Here is a 24642-nt window from a genome sequence, read left to right on the forward strand (position 1 = left end):
TTACCGCGAACTAATGATTTGTTTGATCAGTTGAAAGGTGCAACGGTATTCTCAAAGATTGATTTACATTTCGGTTATTATTAGTTGCGGGTTAAAGATTCGGATGTGCTGAAAACTGCATTCAGGACCAGGTACAGACACTATGAATTTCTTGTTATGCCATTTGGATTAAGTAACACCCCGACAGTATTTATGAATTTGATGAATAGAATTTTCAAACCGTATTTAGACAGATTTTTTGTTGTATTCATTGATGATATCTTGATATACTCCCGAGACGAGTCTGAGAATGCCAAGCATTTGAGAATTGTGTTACAAACTTTGAGAGATAAACAACTATTTGCTAAATTTAGCAAATGCGAATTTTGACTCCGAGAAGTTGGATTTTTGGGACACATTGTTTCGACAGAAGGCATCAGAGTTGATTTGAGCAAGATTTCAGTGGTTGTTGATTGGAAACCACCAAGAAACATATCCGAGGTCAGAAGTTTTTTAGGATTAGCTAGCTATTATCAGAGATTAATAAAAGGGTTCTCGATGATAGCTACACCTATGACTTGGTTATTGCAGAAAGATGTAAAGTTTGAATGGTTTGAGAAATATGCCAACAGAGTTTTAATCAGTTGAAAGCAATGTTAACCGAAGCACCAGTTCTGGTTCAGCCTGATTCGAGTAAAAAATTTATGATTTTTAGTGATACGTTATTGAGCTGCTTGGGTGTGTTTTAATACAAGAAGGCAAAGTGATATCGTATACTTCCAGATAGTTAAAGCTGCATGAAAAGAATTATTCGACACATGACTTAGAGTTGGCTATTATTGTGTTTGCATTTAAAATTTGGCGACACTATTTGTTCGGTGAAAAATGCCACATATTTATCGATCACAAGAGTTTGAAATATTTGATGTCACAAAAAGATCTAAATTTGAGACGATGAATATGGCTCGAACTATTGAAATATTATGAGTTAATGATTGATTATCATCCGGGGAAAACAAATGTAGTAGATGCTTTGAGTAGAAAATCTTTGTTTGCTTTGTGAGCGATGAATACACGATTGACTTTGTTAAATGATGGTTCAATCTTAGCTGAGTTAAAAGCTAAATCGATATTTTTACAGCAAATCAGTGAAGCTCAGAAATGTGAAAATGATTTGCAGGCTAAAAGAGTATAGTGTGAGTCGACTTCTGATTCAGAGTTTCAGGTCGGACTCGATGGTTGTTTATTGTTCCGAGGTAGAGTTTGTGTGCCAAAGAATACAGAACTTATATAGAAAATTCTACACGAAGCTCATAGTGGCAGCTTGTCTGTTCATCCTGGGAGTAACAAAATGTACAGTGATTTGAGATAGATGTACTGGTGGTCTGTTGTGAAACACGACATTTTTGACTTTGCGTCTAGATGTTTGATTTGTCAATAGGTTAAAGCCAAACATCAAGTGACTTCAGGACTGTTACAGCCAGTGATGATACCAGAGTGGAAATGAGATAGAGTATCCCTATCTTCGAAAAAGAAAGATGTTATCTGGGTTGTTGTTGATCGGTTGACGAAGTCCACACGTTTTATTCCGGTACGTACAGACTTCTCACTTGATAGATTAGCTGAGTTGTATATTTTTGAGATTGTCAAATTTCACAGAGTGCCAGTCTCCATTATTTTGGATAGAGATCCACGGTTTATATTACGATTTTAAAAGAAGTTAAAAGAAGCTTTGGGTATGCGGTTGCATTTTAGCACTGTATTTCACCCTCAAACCGATGGTCAGTCTGAGAGAGTGATTCAAATTCTTGAAGATATGCTTCGTTATTGTATTTTAGAGTTCAAAGGCAATTGGAAAAAATATTTACCGTTGGTGGAGTTTACGTATAATAATAGTTTTCAATCGAGCATAAAGATGGCACCGTATGAAGCTTTATATAGTCGTAAATGCCGAACTCCGTTATACTGGACTGAGCTCAGTGAGAAAAAGAGACACAGGGTTGATTTAATTTGAAAAACCGAGGAAAAATTGAAAGTGATTTGTGACAGTTTGAAAGCAGCTTCAGACCGACAAAAATAGTATGCAGATTTAAAATGAAAAGATATTGAATTTCAGATTGGTGACAGAGTGTTTCTAAAAGTATCACCTTGGAAGAGAATTCTCTGATTTGGTCGCAAAGGGAAATTGAGTCCGCAATTTATCGAACCATACGAGATTATTGAGAGAATTAGGCCAATGGCTTATTGACTTGAATTACCGTCAGACTTGAATTATACAAGATTATGATGGTACCAATCAGACCCTTCGCATATAATTTCTCCAACAGAGGTTGAGATTCAGCTTGACATGTTGTATAACTAAGAACCGTTTAGAATTATGGCACGAGAGATTAAAGAGTTAAGAAACAAAAGCATAGCTTTAGTGAAGGTTCTTTGGCAACGTCATGGGATTGAGGAGGCTACTTGGGAACTCGAGGAAGCTATGAGAAAACAATACCCTAACCTATTCTCTGGTAAGATTTTTGGCTACGAAAATTCCTAAAGGGGAGAGTTGTAACAACCCATTTTTAGTGAAATCAGAACAGTGGTTTCGAGACCATAAATTCGAAGTTAAAAAATTTATTTTAATATTATTTTATAATCTAAAGCATGATAGCATTATAGTATAAAAATTTTGTTAAGAAATTTTATCGTTTGTATGCTCAATTTGATGAAAAAGACTAAATCACATAAAGTGCGAAAATTGTGTTCTATTAGCTCGTTTGAGCATACATATACAAGAATTGAAGGATTACAGTTCAGTGCACCTCGTGTGTACTATCCACGTATCTAACGATATTCTAAGTGGTTCAACGAGCATAGTGTTATTACGGGATTATACAAGTCCAATATGAACTAGTACAGGTATTTACATGGAAATAGTTTATATATGATATACGGATAAATGGTATAGATGTTACATGTACACGAAATTTATTAATTGTTGAATAACGATATTCTAAGTGGTTCAACGAGCATAGTGTTTTTATGGGATTATACAAGTTCAATACGAACTAGTACAGGTATTTACATGGAAATAGTTTATATATGATATACGGATACAAGGTATAGATGTTACATGTACACGAAATTTATTAATTGTTGAATTCATACATGATTCTCGGTTTTTATATAAATACATGGCTAACTTGGTTAATGATTATGTGATAGGCTTTGGCCAAATTGAATTGTGTTATGCTTTGAGTTACTTACCTAAATTTGTGGTTAAATGGTAAGTTTAATTCTGTGTTATACGAACTTACTAAGCTTCATTGCTTACTCTGTTTATTTTTAGTGTTTTATAGTGTTTTAGAAGCTCGTTCGAATTGGAAGTTGTCGGAGATCTCATCACACTATCAAACGTTATTTTGGTACTTTTGACTTTATATTTTTGGTTAAATGGCATGTGTAGGTCTTGTTGGCTAATGCTAGTGTTTTTTTCATGTATTTAGCCATTTGATTTGGCTCGAATTTGGTATATTTTGTTATGTAATTTATAAATAGTCTTATTGTATGTGATGTATGGTTTCCATGTGAATGCCTAGGTTGTGAATTGGTATTTTGGGTACCAAAATACATGTTAAGTTTTAGATGATGCATGTAGGTGTTTGACCATTTATGTATGTTTGGGATACATAGTTTGCATGAACATAAGTGGTATGGACAGCATGTTGTACGTGTGGATATTACATGTTATAAGCTTGACATTGGTTGGTTTTGAATGTCTAAATAAGACATGGTTGTATGTAAATTATTGAGCTTAGGTTGGTACCAATTTGGGTGAGAAATATGGCTTGGAAAATGACCTATTTTTGTCTACACCGGCAGAAACACGGGCGTGTGTCTTAGCCGTGTGTGACACACGGCGGGTGACATGGCCGTATGTCCCCTGTAACTTCTTTAGAAAACAAGTCAGTAGCTTCACACGGCCTAGCAGTCGGGCGTGTGGCTTGGCCGTGTGGCACAAGTTAGTATACCCTCTAGGTTTCACACAGCCTAGCACACAGCCTGGCACACAGGCGTGTGAGGCTATTTTGAAGGGTACACGGCCTGACACACGGTTGTGTAGTCTGGCCGTGTGACCCAAGTCAGTATGCTCATTAGTTTGGACACGGGCTAGGACATGGGTAAGGACACGAGCGTGTGGCCCCATTTCGAATGCCTGAGCCTAAAACCCTAACCCAATGTGATTTAAACTTGTATTAAAAGCCTGAAATTAATAATTCCCATCATAATCCCATTCAGAAATTCTGCTCACGCAGTCTGTACTAAAACGGTCATATCTTTAGCTCCTGAACTCAAGATCGAGTGATTCAAAATGTGTTTCGAAGATAATAGGTAGATCTTCCAATGCTATGAAGACGTTTCAACCCAGAAATTCTTGGATCCCATCCAAAAAGTCATTGCAAGTTTGTTGATTTTTCAAGCTTGAAAAATTGCATCTTTAGTGATTGGAATTTAATAAATTTCACCCCATCCGTGCATGTATCATTCTCCCTTTCCTCAAAAAGATTCATCCTCGAATTTTGTCTTTAATAGAATCCTGATTTGATTCGCTAGCCTTTGACATTGTTGTTGGGCCTTAAGATAGTGTGAGCCCATCACATTCATAGGTCTAAAATTATGCATTGAGACTTGCATCATTCCCCCCTTCCTCAATAAGATTCGTCCCCAAATCTTTAGCTACATAGAAAGAAAATGGATTTGAATAAAAAACAATAAAATGAATAAAATACTTACCTAAGCTTTCTTGTGAGCCAAAATTATCTCTAAGATCAAAGATATAATTTTGATCTCCCAAATTATCATGGATCAAGTATCTCTCCTTAAAAAACAAACCATCAACACTAAACAATGAAATATTAGGCACTTAAGTGTTCAAGTAAAAAAATAACTTGGAATTTTCTTTGAATATGCATGGTCATCCATAAGAATTTCCAACGATGAGTTAGGAATTTCACATAATTATAGAAATCAAGAAATTTAATATTTTTATATAAAAATTTCATCGTTAAATGTCAAGATAGAAATTTTTGTTACAAGAGAAAATCTATAAAATGCTTTAAAAAACATAGTTAATGCAACACAATTACTATTTTTAACCTTTACAAAGGTAGATAAATCCATACAATCAATTGAACTTTCAGACCAAGGTTTAATGAAATTTGACCAATGAGAAAATATGTTGTGAGGAAATATTTGACAAACAAAATCAGTAGCATACTTATAAAAAACATTCAAGGTATGCCTTCTTAAATTAATTGCTATTGTTTCCTTACATTCTTTACCTTGTAGCACTTGTGGGGAATTATCAATGTTCAACATACCTTTTTCCCATGAATAAAATCATCTATTGATGGTAGAATAATATAATTGAGAGTCTGTCAATGGATCCTAGAAGTCCTGTAATGAAGAAACCCACTAAACAAATTTGAGTTAGGGTTAGTTAAAACAGAATCATTCCTCACTTTTGTATAGGTATTTTTTTGGTTTTTATTTTCTTTTTCCACTTGAGAACTCTAATTTTAACTCATATGGATTTTCACTCACTAAATTTGGACCATCAAGTAGACTTTTATCTCTTAAGGTCTCTTTTCTTTTTGTCTTTTCACATGATTCTTCCTCTCTTCCCATATCCCCCTCACAAGTATTATGAATATTCAATTCAGTACAATATATCTCAGTAGAAGAACATGACGTTTCTATTTCATCTAACTCTAGATTCAAGGAAAAAAAATTCTCATTATCATTTTTTTCTGGTTCACAAAGTTCGCCATATTCTTTGATCAATAAAAGTCTTGTGCTGGCACAATCACGACTATAGTGCCCATGCCCTTTACAAATAAAACATTCAATGTCACAAGCTCTTTGTTGTTTTCATGAAAAATTAGTAGAAATGAGCTGCTTGAAAGATATTGTAACACCCCGTACCCGAGACCGTTGCCGGAGTCGAACACGAGGTGTTAACGGACTTAATTCATTAATTAAACAGCTCATACAATTCATTTTAAAATTTCCAGACAAGCTGGCTAACTGTATCACAGTCGCTTTAAAAATCATATCTCGAGTTGCGAAACTCGAAATCCAATTCCGTAAATTTTTCCTGAAACTAGACTCATATATATATCTACTAATTTTTTTCTAGAATTTTTGGTTGGGCCAATTAGTACAGTTTATTAGTTAAAGTCTCCCCTATTTTAGGGTTCAACTACTTTGAACTCTGTGTATTACGAATCAGATATCTCCCTATACAGACCTTCAATGACTATGCCGTTTGTCTCTAATAAAACTAGACTCAATAAGGAATCTGTAAATATAAAGTGTGACTTCTAATTATCTTTTTAAAATTTATGGTGAATTTCCAAAATCAGAACAGGGGATCCAGAAATCGCTCTGGCCCTGTTTCACAAAAATTTAAACATCTCATAAAATATAGCTCATATACCTGTTTCGCTTATTCCATATGAAAATAGACTCATCAAGCTTCGATTCCATAACTTATTCATTATTTAATTCCATTTCTACTATTTTTAGTGATTTTTCAAACTCACGTCACTGCTGCTGTCTGAATCTATTTTATGGTAAATTTTACCTATTTCATGGTTTCCATGGATTAGCTAGCAATTTGACATACATAATACCAAATATGATCATGATTAGCCATTCCAATGGCTAATCATTACCAAGCATTTCTATCTCCATACCACTCAATAACCATATCATAAGACCATATATACAAAATGATTATAATGCTATACATGCCATACTCAAAATATACAAGCCATTATGTCAAGATGGTATACGGATAGTGTGAGCGTGCCTCCGACCGTTTCCGATTTCCGAGCTGGCTTGTCAACACTACAAGGAATGAAAAGGAGGGAGTAAGCATAAATGCTTAGTAAGCTCACATGCAAATAGCAAGTAACATATCCATATAAGCAAACATAAAACATCATTTGCATAATCATCACCAAGACATTCATATCACCTTTTCATTTATCATCTTACCATATTGTTGTTATATCGAGTTTTCAACCCGAGGGTTAAGTACATACCTGTTCAAAGTATCCATTTCACAGCACTTACCAATACGTCCCTTTCATCTTGAGTATTCCTCCATTTGAGTAGAACTTTACCCGTTGAACACATCGGAATATAATTCGGATACATGGAAAGTTTGCACATAAGTGCCACATATGTAGCCAAGCTACCATGTAACCCGCCCATAAGTGAACTCGGACTCAACTCAACGAGCTCGGGCGTTCGCATCCATAAGTGAACTCGGACTCAACTCAACGAGTTCGGATGCCTAGTTACATCTCACGAACTCGGACTCAACTCAACGAGTTCGGACGCCGCATCCATAAGTGAACTCGGACTCAACTCAACGAGTTCGGATGCCCAAATATCCCAGTGACATGTCACTTGTATCCTAATCCATTCCTAAGGTTCAACGGACCTTTTCCCAATCATGTGTCTCAACCATCTTCTACGGAATGCCGATACCGATACTCGGTAGTATTTCATATTTTCCAAGTATATCACATAATTTGACATATTATCAAACAATTATCACAAGTATAATATTTCATAATAATTATCATATCATTTAAAAAACATTAAAACATTTAAAATAATAACTATGTTACCAACATTTACATATGAACTTACCTCGTATGCGAAAATGGCTATTTTTACCATTTCGTCCACAACTTGGTATTTTCCCCATTTTAGCCCAATTTCAGTTTTCCTTGCTCTATCATTTAAAATATAGTCTAATTAGGACTCACATTATTCAAATTGACCCAAAATCATATTTTGAAAAATTACAATTTTGCCCTAAACTTTTGCATATTTACACTTTTTCCCCAAAGCTCGTAAATTAAAATTCAGCCTATTTTCTTATGTTTTATGACATGCTGATCATTTTTCCTTCTATGGCAACATCAAATTCTCACTCTAACATGTACTTATGACTATTAGGTATTTTTACCGATTAAGCCCTTTTGCTCGTTTTCACTTAAAACCGAGTAGCACAAGTTGTCTAACATAATTTAAAACCTCACATTCTATCATAAAACACCAAAATACACAAATTTCACCTATGGGTATTTTTCCAAATATAAACCCTAGGTTAAATTATTGCTAGCATAAGCTAAATCGAGCTAAGGGACTCCAAAACGTAAAAATCATTAAAAACGAGGCTAGAACGGACTTACAATCGAGCTTGGAAGCTTGAAAACCCTAGCCATGGTTTCTCCTTGCTATATTCGGCCATGGGGTTGAAGATGAGCAAAATTGGCTTTTAATTTTGTATTTTAATTCATTTTACCCCTAAATGACCAAAATGCCCTTACTACTAAACTTTCCAAAATTCCTTCCATGTCCTAATTTTTGTCCATAGACTTAGAAATTGGTAAAATTCTCTTTAAGGACCTCTAATTAATAATCTAATTCAATTTTATGCAAAATACTTCTAGAACACAAGTTTTGCAATTTATTCAATTTAGTCCCAAATTTCAAATTAAGCACTTTATGCATAAAATTTCTTCACGAAATTTTCACACAATCATGCAATCATATCATAGACCTTAAAATAATCATAAAATAATTATTTCTATCTCGGATTTTGTGGTCACGAAACCACTATTCCGACTAGGCCCAAAATCAGGATCTTACAGATATAGAAGAATGTTTTGTAGGAGCCCTACTTTTCCACACAAAAGGTTTAGTCTCAGCATGTTTTGGCAGCAACTTATTAATAGCTTAAGAAGGTTTTGAAGTCTTGAAAGTAGAATTAGAACTTGTACCTTGATAATAGCGTGATGCGCCAAATGGATGAGATTGATGTTGCCAAAATTGTTGCTCAATCTCAATTGCCTTGTGTACCATCTCCTCAAGATCAGTATAGGTTTGAAGATTAAAAGCATTGGCTATCGAAAAGTTCAAGCCATCTACAAATCGCACCATGGTAGTTTCTTTATCCTCTCGTATATTTGCTCTTTGCATAAGCATATCCATCTCCCTAAAGTATTCATCAACAGATCGATTACATTGAACAAGGAGTTGAAGTCTCGTTGAGACTTCTTTATAGTAGTAAGAAGGAAAGTAACGCTTTCGCATCACTTGCTTCAACTCGTCCCATGTTTCAATTACCCTTTCGCGGTTTATTTGACGACCAATTCCAAGTTGAATTCACCAACTTAACACATAAGTTAAATTTTTTATTCCCACTCACAATATGCTTCGGATCATACTTCCCTCAAAATGGTGGAATGTTGAACTTTGGTTTAGCTAAAAAATGTTGCCTACAGTCATTATTAACCAAAGTTTCACCATTTACACGAGAGACACGTCGAGCATTATTTGTACGAAGACGAGACTGATCAACCTTAGCTTCTCAATTGTGATTCTGACACTTAATTTTGGTACGTAGACGTTCCAAATTTTTGCTGATCATATCTAGAATAGTGTCACGTTGCTCATATCGAGCATTTTGAACCTCTTGATCCCTTCTCAACTTCCCAATCATAGTATTGCGAATCATTATGAAAGCCTAAAACAACACAACATTCAAAAAAAGAAAAAGTAAGCAAACCTCACTATTATGCACTCAGAAATGAAAATAAAATTCTCAATGAGGTAAGAATTAATCTTGTGAGTCTTGTAAAAAGTGCCTATATCAATCAATCAAAATGTATTAGAATTAAACTAACAAAGCAAATCTAATAGCACTATGAGTCCAAAATCGGCTAGACATCAAAGAATTCTGTTGCACGGAGGAAGGATTGTGCAACGTGCTTTAACCTACTAACATAAGAAAAAATAAAGTGTTAGAATGCATAAAAGAATAATAAAAAGAAAAAAAATGAAAACCTAAGGCTAAGAGTCAATGAAAATTGCTCAAACCCGAAAATTTGAAAAATTGCAAAACAACTTGACAAACTTTGTTTGAGGTGTTCCCGATTTCCAAAAATTACAAAATTTAAACTGGATCCTCCTCAAATAATATAGATCTGATCTGGAAAGTTTTAGCACAAAATTTAACCCACATAAATTTTTTTATTTTTTTCTTATTTTCTTTTTTTTGTACTTTTTCAATCACTTTTTTTTTGTGGGAAATATTTTTTTATACTCTAAAATAGTGCCAAAATATAGCATGTAAAATTTCAAATCATTTGAAAAAAACGTTTATCCACTGCAAAAAATATTTTTTTTCTAAAAATTGTTGGAGTAAAAAAATTTGTTTTAAGGCTGTTTGCTAGAAATCAATTTATAAAAACAAAAAAAACAACACCTAAAACACCCAAATCTTATATGAAATGATAAAGAATGAGATGGATGAATGCGGATCGTAAAGTTTGTCAAAGTTGCAAATTTGACTTAGGGCTCTAGAAGTTCGGAAGGAAACTTAGATTTTGACACAACCTGAAATGAAATCGAATCCAAGTCAGATAAAACAATTAAAATAAATAACTAAAATAAAATAATAAATCAAAGATTAGAATAATAAGGAAGCAAATAAAGAAGATAAATGAAAAGATAGAACGTGACAAGTAGAAGTCCAAAGAAGCCTTGAAAACACGAAGAATCCACAACCCCCTTTAAGCAGCTCTAATTTCTCATCCAAGATAGAAACCTTGGCAATAAAAGGTTTGAAGATGATCTCCACAATCTAAAAAGATTGTTAAAACTTTTCTAAAAGAAACTCAAGAGAAATTCTTGAAAAGAAAAAGCTCAAAAAGAATTTATTAACTTAAAAGAGAAATAGAATAATAATAAATTGAATCAATTGTGTAAAATGAAAAAGTCTATATATAGGATAACTAAATAAATCTAAATAAAACTCTTAAGTATACTAGAACTCTAATTTAATCTAAACAAGTAGTTTTAAACTAAACTTTCTTGTTAACATAAAACTCCTAAATAACTTAAAATACTTAATAATTATAAAAAAAAATAGGAATAATAAAATAATAAAATAATAAGAGCTGATAAATAAAATATTGGGCTCATATATAAAAATTGAGCCTAAAACCCGAACCCAATATGATTTAAACTTGAATTAAAAGCCCAAAATTCGTAATTCCTGTCATAATCTCGTTCAGATATTCTGCTCACGTAGTGGTCCCGAACTCAAGATCAAGTGATTTAAAGTGTGTTTCGTAGATACGAGATAGATTTTCAAACGCCGTGAAGAATCTCAACCCAGAAATGCCAGGATCCCATCCAAAAAGTCATCGCAATTTTTCTGATTTCTCAAGCTTGAAAATTGATAGCTTTGGTGATTGGAATTTAATAAATTTCACCCATCCATGCATGTATAAGATGGATGAGGTCTTTTATGAGAATACCAAAGATGGTTCTTGATAAAGTTACATTGTTCGCTTAAGGAGGGGTACTTGCATTGGTCGAGCACAGGATATTAGTGGAATACCTTGTCCACATGGGTTTTGTGTGATTATGTATGAAGAAGATGACCCTAAAGGCTATTTGAATGCATGCTATCGATGAGATGAATATTTAAAGTCACATAGACATTTGTTAAATCCAGTGAGAGGACCAATGTTTAGGCCAAAAGGTGATGGTGACATTATATTACCTCCCATTGTAAAGAAATCCTTAAGTGACATTATATTGCCTCCCATTGTAAAGAAATCCTTACCCCAAATTGAAAGGGGGAGAGAAGAAAAAGAATTGGAGGGTAGAAAGAATATGGGCAAGATGCTACGTGTTGGAAGGGAAATGAAGTGTAACATTTGTCGAGGAAAAGGTTAAAGAGAACAACTTAAATCCCCTAATGTGAAGTTTGTATAGGATATCGGAGTTTGAATTTGACATTAAATTAAAGAAAATTTTGTTATCTACCTTAATTTGTAATTTTTGTGTTTTGGAAGGCTAGAACGAAAAGGCAACTTCTAATTGCGATTCTTCCAGTAGGACATCAACATCTAAAAATAAGTCATTGAGACCCACGAACAAAAAGTTGTGCTTTTCATATTTTGAGGTTAAATTAAACTTGATTTATCAAAGTATTTCTTTTTTCCAATGCATTAACTAATACCATTTCTAGAAGGATGGAAAAAAAGAAGAGCAGGTGATTCGGCAACACCTAGAGCGACTTCAAGGGTTGTTAATTTTGAAAATGTTTTTCCATGTATTAAATGTAAGAAGTTCACTAATTTATATAGATTTTTTTAATGCAAGTTGTTAACATGCAATTTTTTTAGGCGGGAAGGCCTAATCAATTGATTGTGTTGATTGGTACGATGTCCGACTCTATCATAACAACCAAGAGACTTTTGGTATGTTTTCTTATTTTACAATTTTCTATGATGTTCAACCTAAGTTTATGTATATATGATAATTACTACTCCTTATTTAATGTAGGAAGAAAGGCATAGGAGGGTTAATAGTCAGGTTCGATAATCTATTGCTGATCTTGATACAATTATTTCAACTCAAGAAAGCGTGAAAAAATCTACTTTGGCTGATAACAACAATTAGCTAAAATTGATTATAGGCCATTGATCACAACAATATTTACTTTTGTTGACTTGTTGCACCATTATTAGTGTTCTTGTAAGGATACATGGTAGGATCAATTATGGGTATTAATCAAACAGTTTAATTTGTTGACTTGTTGCACCATTATTAGTGTTCTAGTGACTGACAGTCATGTAAGTATCAAATTGCTAACCTGGTTTAGCTATTTTTTGTTAAAGAAAAGCCAAGTCGATCCATAATATTCCCAGGTTATGTTTCACTCGCACTTGCTAGATATGGTTTCCTATGGAATCATTGCATGCTATTTGGCAATTTATCATTTATTAAATGTTTGTTCTACACTTGTCTAATTGTTGAAATCTTTCAAATTACACTATTTAAGTTTTTGTTATTTTGCTCAAGTTCGAAGCTTCAATGATAAATCATTGTATTTTTAAAACCTCACAAGCGATGTATTTACAAAACACAAGAAACTTGAAAAATTAATCTTTATAAACAATAAAATAAATATAATCTAAGACCTTAATTTTACCATAAAAATAATATTTATGATATTTTTATTTAAATTCCAACTTATCTATTCTATATTAATTTTGTTCAATTTAATTACATTAACCATTGTCAAATTATAATTGTCAAGGCATTAAACACATTTTGAGTGCAAATACACATCACCACTTATATATATTTTCCTTTGTTTCTTCGTTAGTGTTAACACACCACACACAAGAAAAAAAAAAACCAACTAAACATTAATTGAAATTTGTATAAGATCTTCTTGTTCACTAATTTCCGTTTGTTGACTATGTTATCCTTTAACTTATCTTCTAACAAGTCAACTTCAATTTTCAGAGTCCTAATTTATCTCAACACTCTATTATCAGTTTGTAACTTTGCATTCTCCTTCACTATTACTTTGTAAGCATCTCCTAAACAAATCATCATTTCTTTCGGTCATACAATATCAATAAAAAAAAATTACATCTGCAACCTACATGTTTCCAAAAATTAATATCTAATCCACTATGAAATCTTGATGCAAATTATTATCACTATAGCAAACTTTGTAATTTCTACACCCATAAAATCTCTTACCCACTTTGCGATCTTTTCATGAAGTGTGTGTTGTAACCATTTTTCGGTAAAAACGGTAGTCGACTTAAATTTTGGAAATGAAAAAACGGGAGTCGCCACCGATCCTTTTTGACGAGGTGTGATCGGGTCACCTCGTAAAAGTGGTTGTTTTTAATAAATAGTTTGATTTATTTAAACAACAATTTTGGTCTACGCAAATCAAGAAAACAGGTTTGGGAGTCGGTTACGCACGAGGAAGGATTAGCACCCTCGATACGCCCAAAATTGGTACCTAGTTGATTAATTAGTGTCTTAGTGTCGAAGATTGAAAACTTGGAAGACTTTTGAAATACGATCCCTTTTTGTAAAGAAAATGCTTAAATATTAAAGACCTTCTCGTCTCAAAATATGAAATGTCACATCCAGTGAGTTAGGACACAACATCTTGAATTTTCGAGAGCGAGCTTGCCTTTTATAAAATCTGTGTATTTTATTAAAAGGGTATTCGATTATTTAGAGTAAACAAGAGAAATCGAAACCCAGTAAGTTAGGGCACATTTTCTTGAATTCTCAAACACCGAATGTTGCCTTTATTTCAAAACAAATTCTTATTTTGAGATGACAAAATGTCATACCTGGTAACTTAGGGCACAACACTTCGCATCTTTGAGAATAAGCATTTTTCAAAACTCGTATAGTGATTTAAAAAGAATATATTCCGTTATTTAGGTTAAATGAGAAAAGTCGAAACCCAGTAAGTTAGGGTACGATTATCTCGAATTACCTAATACGAGATATTACTTTTATGAAAGAATCGTTTTTAACATATTAAGTAAAAACGTGATTTATAGTAAAATATAAAGCAAATTAGGGTATTAATATGTATAATAACATAATGATAGGTGTGATAGTGTCAAAAAAACAATAACATGAGCAGTTATAAGTGATGAATAAATAGAAATGTTAGTAATATATAAATGTAAACAAATGCATGAGGAAAATAAAACGATCGAATACATGAGTAAATAAATAAAATGAATAAAACATGGCAAAATAAAAATGGCGATGATAACGTGACGATAATAATAGCGATAACATAAATAATAATAATATAAAACGCACGCATAGATATACACATAGATGCATTAAGATATATACGTAATAATAGAAATAAAATATATACGTAGTATTAAAAAGAAAATATACATAATATACATATATATATAAAAATATATATGAGATATTAAAATGTATATACATGATATATATATATATATATATATATATATATGAAATATATACATAATATAGTTATAGAAAATATATATATATATATGTAGAATATAGTATTAAGCACAACATGTATGGTATTAAAATAGTATTAAAAAACATAATACATACATATAAGTATTGATAAAAATAGTGCTAATGTTAACAATAGTAATAATAAAATGCTAATAAATAATAGATATAGTATAATAATGGAAATATAAACAGATAAGAACATAATAGATGAATGATAAGAAAATGAAAATATAAGAATAATTATAATACAATGATAATAGTAATTACAAAGATGATGATAATAATGTTAAAGTAAAATAAATAATAATACTTTATATAAATATATATATACATACATTGTATTTAGAAAAGAAGAAATATACATGATATAATATTACTATACATGGGCATAATATGAAGTATAATATATAAATATATATATTAAAAGGATGTATATACGATACACATATATATATTAAAAGATAATAATGTTAGGAAACAATTATTAAAGGTATTACATAAATATATATATATTAAAAATAAATATATGGCGATATTAAAAGTATGTACATAATATATATTTAGACATTAAAACATATATACGTAATGTATAAAAAGAATATATATATAGTATTAAAAGGAGAAATATACGTAATATATATATATACATATGTATTGTAACACCCCTCGCCCGTATCCCTCGCCGGAACAGGGTTCGAGGTGTTACCCGACTTAAACTCAGTCAATCACACAAAAACCGTGCCAAAAAATTTCAATCAGTTTAAATCTTTTCTTTTCACATGCAATCTGTCCCATATATGGGCTTACGAGGCCCAAAACATCACTAGCCAACATAGGCCAATTCACATGGCCAAAACACTTTATCAATACAAGCCACCACCTTTGGCTAACTTATAGTATCACATACTCAACATTAAAACCCTATACATGCCATAGACTCGAAATACTAGGATTTATTTACACCAATAGCGTGAGCTCGACAGTGTGATAATATCTCCGGCAAACTCCAACCCGAGCAAATAACTGGAGCCAACAATCTACAAAACAGAGGAATGTAACAACGGAGTAAGCTTTCATAAGCTTAGTAAGTTTTAAGCAATGCAAACAAATAAACGCAATTATACTTCGATTATTCAATTTCTCAAGAGGCCATATTCTAGGTATATTGCCATCTGGCCGAATACACACAAATACATAATGCACGTTCAACATTCTTATCATACTTAATCTGAATTCATATAACATAATTAACTCAAATACTTTCACATTATATAACATAATTAACTCAAATACTTTCACATACTTTCACACCCTGACCCGATGTATCATGATCATAGATATAGTTATAACATTTATTCATGTATGTATCACATTACACACTAATGATTCACTTCAAATCAAACTCACATATGAGTACATAATGTGTACCTGGCCCACTTAACGTATTGAATGTATTCATTTGTCAATCTAACACGAGGTACCTTAGTCTTAGACTTTTCTCAAATCACTGACATTTCGCCTGCTAGGATCGAGGCCCGATTATCATTTCATCGGCATTATAGCCTGCTAGGCTCGAAAGCCCGAATAGTATCTCATCGGCATTATAGCCTGCTAGGCCCAAAGGCCCGAATAGTGTCTCACCGGCATAATAGCCTACTAGGCTCAAAGGCCCGAATATAATACCGATTAGGCTCGAGATTTAACCGGATATAATACCAAAGACGAAGCTCAGTGGGAATTAACCGGATATATTACCAAGACGAAGCTCGGGATTTAACCCAGATATATTACCAGCACGAAGCCTGCGGGATTTAACACGGATATATTACCAACACAAAGCCTACGGGATTTAACCCAGATATAATTCCAGCATATAGCCTGCAGTCTTTAAGCCGGATACAAATATCATGCATATTTAATCATATATTAACACATTTCAACACTTTTCTTTCATCTCATTTTCACACTTAGCATTTGATAGCTTATGCATAACATTTTACTCACATTCATTTCAAACTTATCAATCGATTATAAAAGCACATTGCATATTTACCAACATGTTATACTTACCATTAGGCCATATAAGCATGATATAATACACTATCATTTCATCTTAAACATTCGGCTAAATCTCTATCTTATAAGGAACACCGAATTCACATAACATTTCATTTCACCGGCATTATATATAGCCTGCTAGGCTCAAAGGCTCGAATAATATTTCACCGGCATCATAGCCTACTAAGCTCAAAGCCCGATATCATTTCACCGGCATTATAGCCTGCTAGGCCCGAAGCCCGAATATCACATTTTGATAGACAATTCACCTATTCTTTCCCACTTTCATAACTTATACTTCAATCATGTATAACTGAAACACATATCTATGAACAAAGATTTTCATCCTTTCAACCAATAGGGTTTAATTTCCACATTGGAACACATATCTTATGTGACAGCCTTAAAACGACCCTAGTCGAAATGTGGTTTCGGGACCACAAAACCAAGGCATAAAAATAATTTAATATTTATTTTATTGCCTATAATGTGTGTTAACTCATGTGTGATATTTTTTATGCTTTGATTTAGAATTATAGATGTGAATTTCACTAGAAAGGACCTAGTAATAAACTTTGAAAGTATGAGGGAAATGTGTGATGACTAATTAAAGGATGCATGCAAAACAATGGACTTGCATGTCAAATTTTCCCCATAGCTAGTGGCCGCCATGACAAGGATTTATGGGCAAAAATCATGTCATGAAACATGTTTGGTAAATGGGTTATGATGGAAAGAATAAAATAAGGGTATGGAATAAACAATTAATGTTAGTAGATGAGAAACAAAAAAAAAAGTGTCCATCTTCCTCCATAGCTTGGCGAATGTCCTAAAGGAAGAAAGAAAAAATTTTGTTCATCTCTTTTCACTCTCTTGTTGGCCGAAAATACTAAGGTTAAGGAAGGAGTTTTGCTTCATACTTGGTTTGGAAGAGGATTAGGAAGAGGTTGGCTAAACTTGCATCAAGATTAAGGTATGTTTGAGGTTCATGCATGTTTTAGTTGCTAGCTTAATGTTCTTGTTAGCCCATGGTTCAAATCCTTGTTATGTCATGGGAATGAAATTCGCCAAAGTGAATGTGGTGTTAATGCCATTGCATGTTAAATAACAAGCTTGAAAGTGATACATGTGATGGAGGATTGAAGATTCTTAGATTTTCTTTTAGCATTTTTTTTTTGAATGAGATACTAAGTTCTTTGTTTCACCATGACCAAATTGAAATGGTGTGGTGTTGTGGTATTCGCCATGATATATCCATAAGTATAATTCATGCATGTTGCATGGTAAGTAAGATTTAAGCTTTGGAAATGTGTATATATTTGGATATAAGCCACTTGAGAATTCGCCCTTGCACCTACATGAATATATGTTTGCACATGATGGATTGGTATGACATATATACTAATTCAAAGTGTATATTTGCTTGTGATGATGTGTTGATTATGAAGTAAATAAGAGATGTGCAATGAATTACGATATGTAATGTGTTAGTAGTAAAATGTATGCTGTTTTTTTTGTGTGGTATTAAGTGTATATTCGCCACATGAGGGTAATTAGTGTGCATGCATTCGGTTTGAGGCAAGCATATTGATGCCTATTCTTGGCTTAGAAAATTCGGCTAAGAGGAATATTAACTAATGTGTTGAGTTCGATTTATGATTTCGTACATATACAACTTTGATGCCTAATGTATATAAGGGCCAAGTACTTTGAACTTCACGTTGATGTTTGAATGTATTGAATTGCTTGTTGTGATGTAAAATGTGCATGACCATTGTGTATTTGAGCTAAAGGATGGCCATATGACCATTTACACTCCTTGTCATATTCGCCATAAGCTATCATGATGAGATTTTAATAAGTTAAATTTGTGTAAATTAGCTCAAGAGCAAAGGGAGCTAAATCCGATAAAGGGAAGGAAAAAGTAGTTGAATAGCCGTCAAAATCGCTCGACAACATCCAAGGTAAGTCTTCGAGTGATGACCCTACTTGAATTATATCAAAATTATGCTCCTTGTTTGTGTGGCCATTGAGCCGAAATAGTAAAGGTTGATAGATATTTTGTGTTAGAGCTTTAGTAACGAAAATGAACTATGGACGTGTCTTGAATATTGATATATATGTAAGTGAACATTGGAAATATATCCGGGCTAAGACCAAGGCATTCGTATGAGTTGATATATCCGGCTAAGACCAAGGCATTCGTATGCGAGTTGATATATCCGGCTAAGACCAAGGCCTTTGTGCAAGTCACCAAATCCGGGTTATGACCAAGGCAATCGTCTGAGTCGCTATATCCGGTTAAATCCGAAAGTATGTGATTCGAAGTGAGCAATCTTGCTGTGAAAATTTCAGCTTATACACTTGTGAAAATTCCAGCAATGAGGTATGTTTGTATGTGCTTATACTAATTGAATTCTTACAAGTAAGTATGCGCTAAGTTGATAAACGAGCTACCGGCCTTGGGCTAAGTTGTTCTTTTGTGTATGAACATAAGGGTCGGTGATGTGAAATAAGTATGAGTATGGGAATGTGAATTAGTAAAGTGGTTTAATTAGCCATGTGAATAAAATACCTTAGTCAAAGCTGATTTCATTGCTTGAGACTTACTAAGCATTAAAATGCTTACCCGTTGCTTTGGCTCTCTGTTTTATAGGTTTCGCTCGTTAGCTATCGGATTCGGGATCAAAGAAGTCAAGTCATCCACACTATCGAAGCCCCATTTTGGTACAAATTTTGGTTGAACTTTGAAATGGCATGTATAGGACCATCCTTTGTTGAAGGTCATGTACCTTCCGGTTTGTGTAAACTTGGATAGCCATGCGAAAATGGCTTATATACGTTTTAGCATAGAACTATAATCGTTTGTATGTTGACCCTTATGAGGTATGGAATTATTTTGAAACGATTAGCCATTGGAATGGTTAATCATGATCACGCTTTGTGCTATGTATGTAAAAAGGGCCAATTGAATCATGGAAAGTATGAAATAGGTAAAGCCTACTAAAGGCAGATGCTGACAGCAGCAGTGACGTGGATGTGAAAAATCACTAAAAATAGTAGGAATGGTATTAAATAGCAAATAAATTATGTAAGTGTACCTTGATGAATCTACTTTCATATGGAAGAAACGAAATGGTCATATGAGTTATAAGTTAACAGATTTTAAAGTTCTTGTGAAATAGGGCCAGAACGGTTTCTGGATCCCCTGTTCCAACTTTGGAAAATCATTGTAAATTAACCAGAGATAATTAGGAGTCATTCCATATATGTGTAGATTCCTCTCTGAGTCTAGTTTCTATAGAAACAAACGGCATTAGTATTGAAGCCCTGTACAGGGAGATATCCAATTCGTAACGCACAAAGGTCAGTGTAGTCGATCCCTACAACAGGCGAGACTTTAACTAATAAACTGTACTAATTGGCTCGACCAAAATTCTAGAAAAAATATGTAGATGGACATATGAGTCTAGTTTCAGGAAAAATTTACGGAACTGATTTTCGAGTTGTAAAACTCAAGTTATGAATTTTGGAGCGACTAGTACTCAGATTGGCAGCTTGTCTGAAAATTGTCAATAAGTGGGTTGAAGTTCATTAACACCTCGCGTTCGACTCCGGCGACGGTCTCGGGTTCGGGGTGTTACAATTTTATTGGTATCAGAGCTACGGTTTAGTCGATTCTAGGACTACCGTAATGCGTTTGGGGTCTAGCTATACATGCCATTTTATGTGATTATATGATAGTGTGGTGATTTCGACGTTTGAACTTGTGTTTATTTATAGTAATGGATCCCGATCCCAACCGAAGCGATAGCTGATGATGTGGAGAGTGTGGCGCCTGCTCCCGCACAAGGGACAGCGCCGGCGGACTCTCAACCTGTTGCTAGCAATCCGAATGACGAGGCTAGACAAGCCTTTTATAGCGTGATGAATGATTGGTTCAACCAATACATTCGAACTAATACGGCTGTTCCACAACCTCCATTCCCAACAAACACACTTTCAAGACCTACAATGCCTCCGTAATTGACCAAATAAGGTCGAATAAGCCCCAGTTGATAGAATCCGAAAACATGGGGCTACTGAATTTAAAGCTACGGATAGTGATGATGCCGAGCAAGTCAATTTTGGTTGGACAACACGATCCGCACTCGATGAGCTATCTTGTACACCGATGAATGCCTAAAGTGTACCATCTCCTTGCTACGTGATTACGCCTACTATTGGTGGAGTATTCGACTTCATTGTGCCCGCGAACAAGTAACTTGGGAGTTCTTCCAAACCGAGTTTGGAAAAAGTATATCGATCGAGATTTATGGACCAAAACGAAAGGAATTTCTCGAACTTAAACAAGGTTCCATGTCGGTTACATCGACTATGAACGAAAATTCGTGAGGCTTAGCCGGTACGCGCGAGAATGCATTTCTTCAGAAGCTGTGATGTGTAAACGCTCCGAAGATGGACTGAATGATGAGATAAAGCTGTATGTTGGCATTTTGGAAATCCGAGAGTTTGTGACTCTCGTCGAGCGAGCGTGCAAAGTCAAGAGTTTAGTATGGAGAAAAGGAAAGCGGAAGCGGGAGCAAGGGAGTTTCGAAGAGGTATTCGGGAAGCCCTTCCAACATCATCAAAGAAACTTAGAGATGGCTTAGGCGATCTAGAGACACTTCGGGCTTTTCTAGACGAGATCGCGATCGACCCCTGTGACCACACGAATCACTTCGATCGCCAGAGAGTGGGAATGATCGACGAGAGAGGACGGAGTGCCGATTTGTGGCAAATGGCATTTTGAAGTGTAGATTCCGTGACCGCTCTGTTACAAGTGTGGATCAGTTGACCACTTCATTAAAGATTGCCCGAGGTTGTCTCGAATGAATGTAGATCGGAGTGGGAAGCCGGTACTACCACCGCCGAGGTAGACCATCCGGAAATACGGGCAAGGCTAGTGGTGGTCGAGAGGATCTAGAGATGTCGCGACCAGATCCGAGGCTCGCGCTCCAGCTAGGACTTATGCTATCTGGCAAGACGCGAGGATGCCTCCTCGCCGGATGTTATTACGGTACTTTCACTCTCTTTGATACTAATGTGATTGCTTTGATTGACCCCGGTTCTACTCATTCTTATATATGCGAAACCTTAGCATCCAAGAAGACTTTGCCTATTGAGTCTCTCGAGTTCGTAATTCGGTGTCAAATCCTTTGGGTCGTTATGTGCTGGTCGACAAAGTGTGTAAGAAATGCCCCTAGTAATTCGAGGTACTTGCTTTTCCGTGGACTTGATGCTTTTGCCGCTCGATGAATTTGATGTTATTCTTGGGTTGGATTGGTTGACCGTGCATGATGCGGTTGTGAATTGCAAAAGCAAGACTATTGATTTGAGATGCGCAAACAACGAGATGATCCGAGTTGAGTCTACGAACTTGAAGGGTTGCCACCGTAATATCATCAATGTTGGCCCGAAATATGTAAGAAAAGGTGTGAAGCATACCTTGCGTATGTACTTGATGATAAGGAGTTAGGAATAGAACCCAAATCAGCGCGGTGGTTTGTGAATACCCGGACGTTTTCCCAAGAATTGCGGGTTTGCCACTGTTCGGAGATAGAGTTTGGCATTGAGCTTGTACAGGACCACACCGATTTCGATAGCTCCATATCGTATGGCACCAACGGAATTAAAGGAGTTGAAAGCTCGGTTGCAAGAGTTGATGGATAGAGGTTTTGCTCGCCTGAGTTTTTCACCTTGGGGTGCACCGGTGTTGTTTGTGAAAAGAAGGACGGAACCATGAGGTTGTGCATCGACTATCGCCGACTTAATAAAGTGACAATAAAGAACAAGTATCCGTTACCACGTATCGATGATTTGTTCGATCAACAAGGGAGCCTCGGTGTTCTCAAAATAGATTTGAGATCGGGCTATTATCGCCATGAATCCGAGATTCGGACATACCCAAAACCGCCTTGAATCGAGATATGGTCACTACGAGTTCTTAGTGATGCCGTTTGGGCTCACTAATGCCCTCGCGGTATTTATGGATTTGATGAATCGGATCTTGAGATCATATTTGGATCGGTTCGTAGTTGTGTTCATCGACGACATCTTGGTCTATTCAAGAGATGAGACCGAACATGCGAGCACCGAGATTAGTGTTGCAAATTTTACGGATAAGCGGTTATATGCTAAGTTTAGCAAGTGTGAGTTACGGTTAAGAGAGGTTAGCTTCTTGGGTCACGTGGTATCTGCATCGGTATTCGAGTCGACCCAAGCAAAATTTCAGCCATACTTAATCGAAACCTCCAAGAAATATTACTTGAGGTTCGAGCTTTTTGGGACTTGCTTACATACTACCGACGGTTTGTAAAAGGATTCTCGATGATAGCCACACCCATGACGAAACCGCTTGAGAAAGATGTCAAGTTTGAATGGACGGAAAAGTGTCGAAAAGTTTTGACCAATTGAAAACTCATTTGACGGAAGCTCCAAGATTAGTACATACTTAATCGGCAAAGAGTTTGTCATCTATAGTGACGCCCCTACTTGGGTTAGGTTGCGTATTGATGTAAGAAGGTCGAGTTGTGGCCTATGCGTCGAGACAATTAAAGCCACATGAGAAAATTATCCGACCCATGATCTCGAATTGGTCGCCATCGTATTCGCTTTAAAGATATGGCGACATTACTTATTTGGTGAGAAGTGCCATGTGTATTCGGATCACAAAAGTCTCAAATATTTGATGACTCAAAGAGACTTAAATCTGCGACAAAGACGTTGGCTTGAGTGTTAAAGGATTATGAGCTGGTCATTGACTATCACCCGGAAAGGCTAATGTGGTTGCGGATGCCTTAAGCCGAAATCACCGCTTGCTTTACTGACGATGAATGTACACTTGTCTATCCTACCCGACAATGTGTTAGTAGCCAATTAATGACCAAACCATTGTTGACTCATCAAATTCGTGAAGCTCGAAAAGTTGATGAGGAGTTGCGTGCAAAACGGGCCGAGTGTGTTCGAACAAGGAATCGGAGTTTCAAATTGATGATGACGATTGTTTGAGGTTCGAAGTCGTTTGTGTGTTCCAAAGAATTGAACTTATTTCGATAATTCGAACGAAGCTCATTGTAGCCGAATGGCAATCCACCCGGGAGTACGAAGATGTACAATGAGTTGAAACGTCGGTTTTGGTGGCATGGTATGAAACGAGACATCTCGACTTTGTTGCAAGATGTTTAATATGTCAACAAGTGAAAGCGGAGCATCAAGTGCCTTCGTGGTTACTTCACCGATCACGATACCCGAGTGGAAATGGGATCGAGTCACAATGGACTTTGTGTCCGGACCGCCGCTGTCGCAAGTAAGAAGGATGCAATTTGGGTTATTATTGATAGACCGACTAAGTCGACTCACTTTATCCCCGTGCGTATGGATTTTTCATTGGATAAACTAGCTGAATTGTACGTTTCGATTGTGAGATTACACGGGTACCGATTTACATTGTGTCGGATAGAGATCCGAGGTTCACCTCGCGATTTTGGAAGAAATTACAAGAAGCATTGGGCACCAAGTTGCATTTCAGACCGCCTTTCACCCCCAAACCGATGGTCAATCCGAGCGTATAATTCGGATACTTGAGGATATGTTGAGATGTTGCATCCTCGAGTTCGATGGTTCGTGGGAACGGTACCT

At 35.2% G+C, this 24642-nt stretch overlaps 1 long non-coding RNA gene across 1 annotated transcript; it reads right to left on the reverse strand.

The window, feature by feature from the left end:
* Window positions 1–6592: 6592 nt before the first annotated feature.
* On the reverse strand, window positions 6593–7750 carry LOC128295297 (uncharacterized). The gene is made up of 2 exons (XR_008285652.1): window positions 7690–7750; window positions 6593–6876 (listed from the first exon to the last, which is right to left on the reverse strand). It is a non-coding gene; the product is annotated as an uncharacterized LOC128295297 (long non-coding RNA).
* Between the last annotated feature and the right edge of the window lie 16892 nt (window positions 7751–24642).

This window comes from Gossypium arboreum, chromosome 7 (assembly GCF_025698485.1).
Source record: "Gossypium arboreum isolate Shixiya-1 chromosome 7, ASM2569848v2, whole genome shotgun sequence".
Lineage (NCBI taxonomy): Eukaryota > Viridiplantae > Streptophyta > Magnoliopsida > Malvales > Malvaceae > Gossypium > Gossypium arboreum.